The sequence below is a fragment of the Raphanus sativus genome, chromosome 3 (assembly GCF_000801105.2).
Source record: "Raphanus sativus cultivar WK10039 chromosome 3, ASM80110v3, whole genome shotgun sequence".
In the NCBI taxonomy this organism is placed as follows: Eukaryota; Viridiplantae; Streptophyta; class Magnoliopsida; order Brassicales; family Brassicaceae; genus Raphanus; species Raphanus sativus.
Window position 1 is genome coordinate 5526039 of NC_079513.1, and position 10406 is coordinate 5536444.

Consider the following 10406-nt stretch of genomic DNA (forward strand, 5'->3'; position numbering starts at 1 on the left):
AAAACAAAAGATAGTTTTCATCTCATACTTATGAATGATCGGAAGTGTGATAAGAAGGACGAGACGAAGAGAGAATTCTCTCTCTTTAGAAGAGAAGAGAGAAAACTTTTTAATTTTATCTCTCTACCATTTAGAAAATATTAAATTTAGCTTCAATATATTTATTTTCATAGCTAATATATTATTATACAATAAAACATTAAACTAATTTATTTATTAAAAAAATATTTATTAATCTGCGGTTCATCCAGGGTTGATCTGATGACACTGTGGTCCGAAACATTATTCGATTCGGTGTCTCAGGTTTAAAAACATTGCGGCAACCATAAAAAATAAAAAAATGAGAAAACGTTTACAGGTTTCAAAGATTGTGGGCAAATACTTTCTTTGGTTCTGCATTATAAAAATTAAATAAAAACGTTTCCTTTCTAGGAGTATGTTGCATCTTTCAATTTCCGCACGTAATGTGTGATCTATTTTTGTATTATTTTTTGTGGGCACAAATTTTATAGAGAAATAATTATTTTTTGAAACTGACTTCAAAAAGAGTACTTATAGAGAAATAATTACTTTAGGAAAGTATTTTTTTTTTGACATCAAACACACAAACTCATCTAGACTCTGTAATACTAGAACTGGGAGTGCTCTGATTGCACCATTGGACGATGAAAGAAGTTTGCTGTCTAGCCCCGCGTGCAAGACTATCTGCTCTTGTGTTTCCGTCCTCGGTACATGAATGATCTCCGAGCTTGTGAAACTTTCTCTCAATATCTTGATATCTTCTAAATAACTTGCGAATGCCGGCCATTCCTTGGTTCTGAAACCATCTTCACCAACTGAGAACAATCCGTAGCAAAAGTAACTTGATATTGACGTAGATTCCCATCATACACTCCATTGCCCAAATTAAAGCCTCTACCTCTGAGTGTAAAGGGTGATAAACTTGCCCGTATATTCCTTGCTCCCATTAATCCTTGAAATCCTTGTAGTGTACTGAACCAACCCTGTCCTGAAAAGTTTTCCTTGTTTTTCCAAGAACCATCCGTGAAAACACTATCGTCCTGGGATTGTGGTAACCTTCTGCCTTCCACCTGCTGTGATATTCTTTGGGTGCTTATCTCTTGCGCCTCAGCCCATAATCTCGATTCAACTTCTGCCTTTTTAAGTGTGTCCATTGGTTTCCACATCTAAATTACTAAATACCTTACTATTCCTAGCTTTCCAAATGTACCATAATATCCATGCAAACTGGTGATCATCCATAGTCGGTGTAACCCGCCAGAACAAGTGATCCATGTTTGTAAAGAGAGAAGCGGCAGGAAAAAATTTGTGGATTTGATGGTATCTCTTGAAAGCGCCCAAACTTGACGGGCTGGGGGCAATCAAAGAAAACATGATTTATTGATTCCTCTGAATCTCCACATCTGTCACAATAAATATCTCCCTTCAATCCCCTGGCCTTCAAATTTTTCTTTACCGCAATGCACCCTGACAAAAGCTGCCATAGAAAATGTTTTATCTTTGGGGGACACTTCACTTTCCAACAAGAGGCTTTTAAAACATCCACCATAGGTCCAAAAGTCTCTAGGGGTTTATCTTTATCCGGGTATACCCTTTCCGCCTGATATCCTGATTTAACCGTGTATTTTCCATTTTTTGTAAAATGCCATCCGTCTTATCCTCTATATGAGTTCTACCCAATGGTATGCTTTCAATAATTATTGCATCTTGTGGATCAATGAGAGCCCGAATTGCCGAAGAGTTCCATGTACGCGTGTGTCCGGATTAATAAGAGCTTCCACTCTTAGATCCGGGAAAGAAATGTTTTGTTTTTTATTTGCTGTCTCTCGGGCGAGTGGTTGGGAGCCAAGGATCATTCCATACTGATATGGAAGATCCCGTTCCCACCCTTTTAATTAGTCCTTTGCTAACCAGAGATCTAGCTGAGATTATACTCCTCCAGCCATAAGATGGAGAGTACGAGCGGATCGGTTCCAGGGCGAAGCATTCCTGAAATATCGTCCTTTAAAAACTCGGGCAAACAAAGATTCCGGCTTTTCTATCAGCCTCCATAACTGTTTCCCCAGCATAGCAGTGTTAAAATCCATAATATCCTTAAACCCCAAACCTCCTTCATCTTTTTCTAGGAAAGTATTTTTCCCACCATTTTTATCACTTTAGAACGTATTTGTGTTTCTGTACCAGCAAAAGTAATTTGAAAACCCAAAGATGCCCTCATTTTGTTTTGGAAAAGGATAATTCGTTAAGGGCCTGTCCGATGCGATTGCGGACGTTTGCGGATGCAGATAGTTGTCATTTTAAGAAAATTTGTACAGCTGGTACCGGAAAATATGCATTTACAGGATACTTATAACTGGTTTACCATCAAATATTGCATTAGTTAAATGATAATTGAATAATATTTACATTTTATATAATTAAAATATTAAAGTTATATTATTATAATAATTATATTTAAAAATTATATATTATTCGCTTTTAAATTATATATTAGCATTTATATTATTTAAATTTAACTGAATATTTTTATTTTATACTTATATAGTTTAAAAAATATTTTTTTCTCGCAACCATCCACAACCGCAAACGCTAACTAGAACCATCTTTTGAATTTAAAAGGTTTAGAGCAGTTTGAAGTGTTCTAGTGTTTTGTAGTGTTTTATGTGATTGTTACAAAACGCCAACAACCGCTACCGAGTGCAAATATAACCCAAAATTAGATTTTACCTACATTTAGCAGGTAAGAATATTTTTTAACAATATTTAATTTACAAAATCAATAAGTTTTAACATTTATTGATAAGTAGTGTTTTAATATCTAAAATTTAAGGTCACATAATATCATAAATTTTAGTGTATTAAAAAACTATATATTAATATTATTTATATTAAACATGAAAGTTATATAAGATACTATTAATTTTTTTTAATTTTTTTTCTTATGAACCTTAGTAAAATTTCTGTAGTTCTCTCTGATTAATATTATTTGATAAATTTTATAACTTATTTGACGTCAGTTTAGTGACTCTAACATTTTAATTTGTTTAAAACTTATTTGATGTCACTTAAACCAAACATAATCTCGCGTATATAATTATTTTTTATATATGTTTAAGATAAAAATAATCTTAGAATAAGAATCTAATATGAAAAGTTTTACTAAGTTTAAATGAATTAAATTTTTGTTTATATAAAGTATAAATAAATAATTCATTAATTTGATTAATTTTATATTAAACAAATTAAATGTTAGAGTCAGAAATTTTTTTATAACACCACTTATCATAATTTTGTAAAACATATTGATTTTGTAAATAAGAGTTTTTAAAACTCTTACGGTTTTTAAAACGAGAGTCAAAATCTGATTTTAGTTAAATTATCGTCAGATACGTTATATTTTAGTTGATAAAATGGGAGATTTAAATTGTCTCTCGCATTCACATCACATAACTTTTTGGATGAATGAAATTAAACTTGTGATGTTAACTACATAGCATATTAAGTTGAGAAATGTTGTCATGCATAACATATGCTTCGTATAATTAGGTATACATTAGTTTATTTAAATTATTTGCCATGAGATGACCAATATTGTATGTAGTCAAAAATCATTTTTACTATAAGAAATGATTGTCAAATATACAATAACAAGACAAGAAAGTGCCATAGACATTAATATAAGCCATCAATGGTGAAATTTGACCAAGCCAAATAAAGAAACAACATTAATGATCTGGCTTGGTGAGCTATGCCACCAAAATGTTATTAGGACATCTCTAACCCCACTCCATAATTTACTCCAAATTATGAAAATGTAGTTGAAAATGGAGTGGAAAATAGAGTGATGACCAAAAAATAAAAGCATTACTCCATAAATAGAGTAATGTTTTTATTTTTTGGTTCATCACTCCATTTTCCACTCCATTTTCAACTACATTTCTCAATTTGGAGTAAATTATAAGTGGGGTTGGAGATGCTCTTAAGAAGTTGTCAAACTCTTTTTTCTCCCAAAAATTAAAAAGCCACTCTTAAAATTAGAGCAACAACAAAATGCTAGAGAAAGTGTGTACATGAAGAGAAGTTTGAGATTTCGTCTTCCCAGCTTAATTTTTCTGCCTTGAGAACTCTTATAGCTATTCAGAACTTAGGTGACTTGGAGCACCTCTTCTTTGGTATAAATGAGGTTCTCTTTGCGTATCATTTGGCTTTTCTTAATGGCGGTGAGTATTAGGGTATTTTTAGGTGAGATCTTTGTAGGTACATAAAACAGTAAGTAAAAAAACAGAGAAGCAAAAATCGAGATTGAAAAAGATTTTTGTTGAGGAAAAATAATCCAGCAAGGAATTCCTCCACTCCCCGAGCAGGACACTGGCCTTCATATTCCTGCCTAGAAAAATCCCGACTCCAATCCCTGCTCCATTTTTGTCTTCGGGTAAAAAATGAAGTTTTTACTACAGGATATTCTTCCATTTTTCTTAATATGAAAGAGTTTAACCTAATCACGACCATGATCAGGCTATAAAAGAGGAGCCCAAACCCTGGAATAAAAGATCGACATTCAGAGACTAAGAGACTAGAGCTAGGCGGCTAGAACTAGGATTTATACACCAAACATTGTAGTTCCTGCCCGTACGATTAATAAAATCTCTCTTTCAGTCTCTATCTTCTATTTGTTTACTGTTTTACTTAGTACCTAAAAGATCCTACTTAAAAATAACCTAACAGTTTTGCGCTTGAAGGAAAAGATAATCTAAGCTACGTGATGGTGGAAACAAACGAACAAGACAAATGACTTCCGGCTACTCCGAGAGAGATTGAGCTGCAGACTCAACTCGATGCTTTGCTAATTTAAGTCACCAAGCTACATTAAGCTCAAGATGCATCTGCAAAAATCATGAGATTCGCTCAGAAGTTCAAGCCTTGAAAAAAAACTAGGCGAACACTTCAAGTTGCTGGAGAAAAGTACCGAGAAACTCTCGCATCTCGAGGCTGAGAATCTCGTCCTCCGAGAAGAGAACCAATCCCTCCACATAACGAGCAACAAGCAACGACGGTTCCAAACTCAGGTTTGACCTATGCATTCTCCTAGAAACGCTGATTGCTGAAGGCGAATATACCCTACAGCATCCACCACTGAATGGAGGTACTGTTGGGCCCAAATATGACCCTCTAGGTAGTAATAAACAACAAGAAATGATAACGGGCCGCGATAGGCCCATCATGGATTAAATCCTCAGAAGCAGCTAAGACAGAGCCGAAGGCTGTGAGCTGAAGATGTTCATTAGAGAGGTCGAGGAAAAGAGGCAGCTCGTGACAAATAAATAGGCGCATGACCCGGTCAAAGAGGTAGCTCGTGGACAAATAAATAGGCGCATGACCCGGTCAAAGGGGAGCTGTTACAAATCCCTCAAATCACGGAGTAGATCTCGGGAACCAGTTGGTAGCGACCAAAGGGGGCCTGAGGCTATTTAAAGAAGACATCAAACAATGATCAGAGGATCCGCATTCTTACTATTCATAAGCAATAGCTCTCAAATTCATTACTTTCCTTGTAAACATTATAAACATCTCTTGTAAACATTTTTACAAAAATATCAATAAATCATTCATTCATTCTACAAAGTTCTTACGGGATTCAGCCCACGTTATCTTTCCTTACCTTTCCTCAAACTTAACCTGATCTAAAATCCAGGAGGTGAGTTTAATCCCTCACAATTGGCGCCGTCTGTGGGGAAGAAACAATCGAATCCCTTACTCCAATTTAAGGATGAATCCAGTCGATCAGACAACAAATCCATCTAACCACTAAATAGTGTCACGATGAACAGTATCCCGATGAACAGTACCGGATGAACAGTACTGGAAGAACAGTATCTCGATGAACAGTATCTCGATGAACAGTATCTCGATGAACATTATCCCGATGAACAGTGCTGGAGCAGCCAACACGAGAACCTCCAGTGGGATCGATCCAGGGCTCCCAGCCCTTGTTACCCCTCAGCATCAACCTGCTCCGAACCAGACGGAGGCTCAGCTCTCTGAGATCCGTCGCATGATGATGCAGTTGGTAGACAAAGCTCAGGAAAGCGAGCGTACCATGCAACAGCTAGCCGCTCGGCAGCAACGATTCGAAGAGATCACTAGATCTCTAATCGCAACAACTAACCACCGCAATGTAGGGGCTCGGGAGTTACCTTCCAAGATCGAATAACCGACCCCTCGTTTCCTCGAGGACGTCTAGATTTTTCCCTTGATAACACTGGTTCGGGAGAACAGGCACCTGCTTTCCAAACGCCTCATACTGGTCAGAGCACTCGCTTACCCTCCTCCACCACCTATTCTTAGGTCAGGAGAAGGAGTATCCAATCCGTCCGGGGGCAGAACGTCAGCTTCGGTGTTTCAGGCCAGAAACCTAAACACAAATCCGAATGAACATCAAAGGACGGATGCTGATCCTACAACTCGCCCACTAACCTAACTCGTCAAAATAACCCAAGGGCCAGTGAGCAAATCAGCGCACCTGGCACTTGGGAAAATGATCGAACACGATTCCATCAGGGGCCTGTTCGACAGGTACCTAATGATGACCCGACTGTCCTTCCTCTAGAGGGACCTGAGGCTATTCGCAGATATATGGAACGAACTCACGCAGCTCTCCAAAAATTGGGAGCTCAAGTCCACAAGGCAACGAGCTCAGCTACCGAAATCGAGAGCTTGGTCGAAGAGACCTGTGGAACTCCATTCACTGACAGAATTGCCAACTCTTACATAAGAGACACCCGAAAAATTAGGATCCCCGAATACGACGGGACCTCAGACCCAAAGGCTTACCTGAGAGCCTTCCGGTTAGCTATCGTGAAAGCTCACTTTACGAAAGAAGAATGCGAAGCAGGTTACTGCAGGACATTCGCCGAAAATCTAGTCGAAACAGCCCTCGAATGGTTCTCTGGTCTCGAACCAAATTTGATAGATAGCTTCGACCAGTTAAGCAACGCTTTCATGAAGCAATACTCGACTCATATCCTGAAGCAAGCATCCGAGGCTGACTTCTGGAAAATCAGACAGGGAGTGGGAGACTCACTACGAGCCTAATCGAAAAATTCAGAGCAGTGAGAACTAAGCTCTCAACCCCAACGACCAGGTCGCCATCGAGGCTCTCAGAAGAGGTCTCTGGTATAAATCAGAACTTTGGTCGGAGCTAACGCTCAATCCTTCCCCAACTATCGATGATGCTCTTCATAAAGCGTCTAGATACGTCACCTTGGAAGAGGAAACAGCTGCACTGGATAAACTCCACAGAAACCCCAGAATCACCCGAAAGGTGAAGCCTCAGAAGCAAAAGGACCTCATAAAAAGGGGAACTCTCGAAACAATCAGACCCAGTGAGAACATTCCTATGCAATTAAGGAAGATAAGGAAGAAAACTGTCGCCGCAGCAAACAAAACCCCCTGGTCAAAAGGATATGATGAGAACAAACACTGCTCTTATCACGATCGGAAAGGACACTCAACTGAGGAATGTTGGGACTCCAACGACAACTGGCAGCTAAATTCACAGCCGAGAAATAAAGGGCGTGGACCTAAAAAACCACAACCCTACCAGAAAAAAGGTCCCAGAGACACCTCACCAAACGAGAAAGGTCTCCTGAAAAAGAGACCGATTCACCACCCCCAGCTCCTAAGAAAAGGGTCGACATGATCGAGGTCCAGAGACACCTCACCAAAACGAAAAGCCTACAAATCGAGGCCCTCCTGAGCAAACCGTTACCTCAGTCGAGCCCCGGTTCGAGGGTAGACTACATCCTCGGAGGATCCGATATGTGTCGAGACTCTGTTAATTCTATTAAAACTCATGTACGGAAGGCTGTGTCTAACACTCAAACTAAGCCTTCTAACCCCGAGTCTAACACTAAGATTTCCTTTTGGGAAAGTGAGACGTCAAACCTTGACAGTCCTCACGACGATGCCTTGATCGTCACCCTGAACATCGCAGGGTACGAAGTACCCAAGCTCATGGTAGACACCGGGAGCTCCGTCGACCTCATTTTCTAGAGCGCCTGAAGGGGATGGAAATAGACGAGTACGAAATCGTCGACCAGAAGGCTAGTCTCATAGGCTTTTCCGGAGAAACAGCTACCTCATTGGGAACTATCAAACTCCCAATTATAGCTGGCGGAATCATGAAAATGACGAACTTCGTAGTCATCGACAGACCCTCCCCGTTCCATGCGATCCTAGGAAGACCTTGGATCCATAAGATGAAAGTAGTATCTTCAACTTACCACCAATGTGTGAAGTTCCCGACACCTGAAGGGATAGCTACCGTGCACGGTAACCAAAAGATCTCTAGGATCTGTTACCTGGGAGGATTCGAAATTCTTAAAGAATCGCCCCAATAGCAATTACAGATCCAGGAGGGTCGTGAGATGCAACAGAATATTCGAGATTCCCCTAAAATCCTCACCGAGCAAGTTAGTATCGACGACTCAATCCTGAAAAACAAGTGAGTATCGGATCTGAGCTACCTCTCGAGACTAAGAAGGAGCTAATCGACTTTCTAAAAAAACAACGTCGGAACCTTTGCATAGACCACTAGTGACATGAAGGGTATAAACGCCGACGTCACTACTCACAAGCTTAATGTAGACCCCACTTTCAAACCGATCAAACAAAAGCGTCGCAAGCTAGGCCTAGAAAAGGCACAAGCTGTTAACGACGAGGTCGACCGACTTACGAAAGCTGGGTCCATTCGAGAGGTACATTATCCCGACTGGCTAGCTAATCCAGTAGTAGTAAAAAAGAAGAACGGGAAATGGAGAATCTGCGTAGATTTCACCGACATAAATAATCTTTTCCCAAAGACAGCTTCCCGTTACCTCACATCGATCGTTTGGCCGAGGCCACTGCTGGCCACCAGCTCATGTCCTTCATGGATGCCTTTTCAGAGTACAATCAAATCATGATGGATCCCGACGATCAAGAGAAAACCGCATTCATAACTGAACGAGGGACCTATTGCTATAAGGTCATGCCATTCGGTTTAAAGAACGCAGGAGCTACCTATCAAAGGCTAGTGAATAAAATGTTCGCTGGCCAGCTCGGGAAAACCATGGAGGTCTATATTGACGATATGCTAGTCAAATCCTCAGTTGGAGAAAATCACATTTCCCACCTAAGGGAACGCTTCGATATCCTCAACAAATACGATATGAAGCTCAACCCTGCCAAGTGCACCCTCGTGGTACCTTCAGGCGAGTTTCTCGGCTACCTCGTAACCGACAGAGGCATCGAAGCCAACCCGAAACAGATAGCTACCTTTCTGGAAATGCCGTCACCTAAGACAACCAGAGAGGTATAGAGATTGACTAGACGAATCGCAGCATTAAATCGATTCATATCCAGGTCCACCGATAAGTGCCTCCCATTCTACAAACTTCTAAAAAATAATAAGAAGTTCTTATGGGACGAGAAGTGCGAGGAAGCCTTCAAGCAATTGAAAGCTTACCTTTCCGAACCTCCCATCTTGGCCAAACCAGTAATGGGAGAACCACTGTATCTGTACCTCGCTGTGTCAACCGCTGCAGTTAGTGGTGTGCTGGTACGAGAAGAGCAAAACGAGCAAAGACCTGTGTATTATACAAGCAAGAATCTGATAGACGCCGAAACTAGATACCCTACTATGGAAAAACTAGCTCTAACTGTCGTAACAGCTGCCAGAAAATTGCGACCTTATTTCCAATCGCACTCAATCGTCGTAATGACTTCACAACCATTGCAAACAATTTTGCACAGCCCTAGCCTATCAGGACGATTAGCTAAATGGGCAATAGAACTCAGTGAATACGATATCGAGAATAGACCTCGAGCAGCAACAAAAGCTCAGGTCCTTGCCGATTTCATAATCGAGCTAGCTTCCGAACAACTAGACTTGGAAACGGAAGCTCTGAAGTGGAGTATGTACGTTGACGGAGCCTCGTCAAGACAAGGTTCCGGCATCGGTCTAAGGCTGACCTCCTCAGCTGGAGAAACCATCGAACAATCCTACAGGCTCGGATTCAGCGCTTCTAATAACGAGGCTGAATACGAAGCATTAATTGCAGGATTTAAACTCGCCCTAAGCCTCGGAATTCGAGAGCTGAACGCTTATAGTGATTCACAGCTAGTAGCTAGCTAGTTCCACGGCGAGTATGAAACAAGGGACGAAAGAATGGGGGCATACCTCGAAGTTGTCTGGAACCTCACTAAGCGGTTCAACAAATTTGAACTAACAAGGATCCCACGAGGAGAGAACTCCTCAGCAGACGCGTTGGCTGCTCTAGCGTCAACATCAGACCCCCTCGTAAAACGGATCATACCCGTAGAGGGAATCAAAAAACTAAGTATCG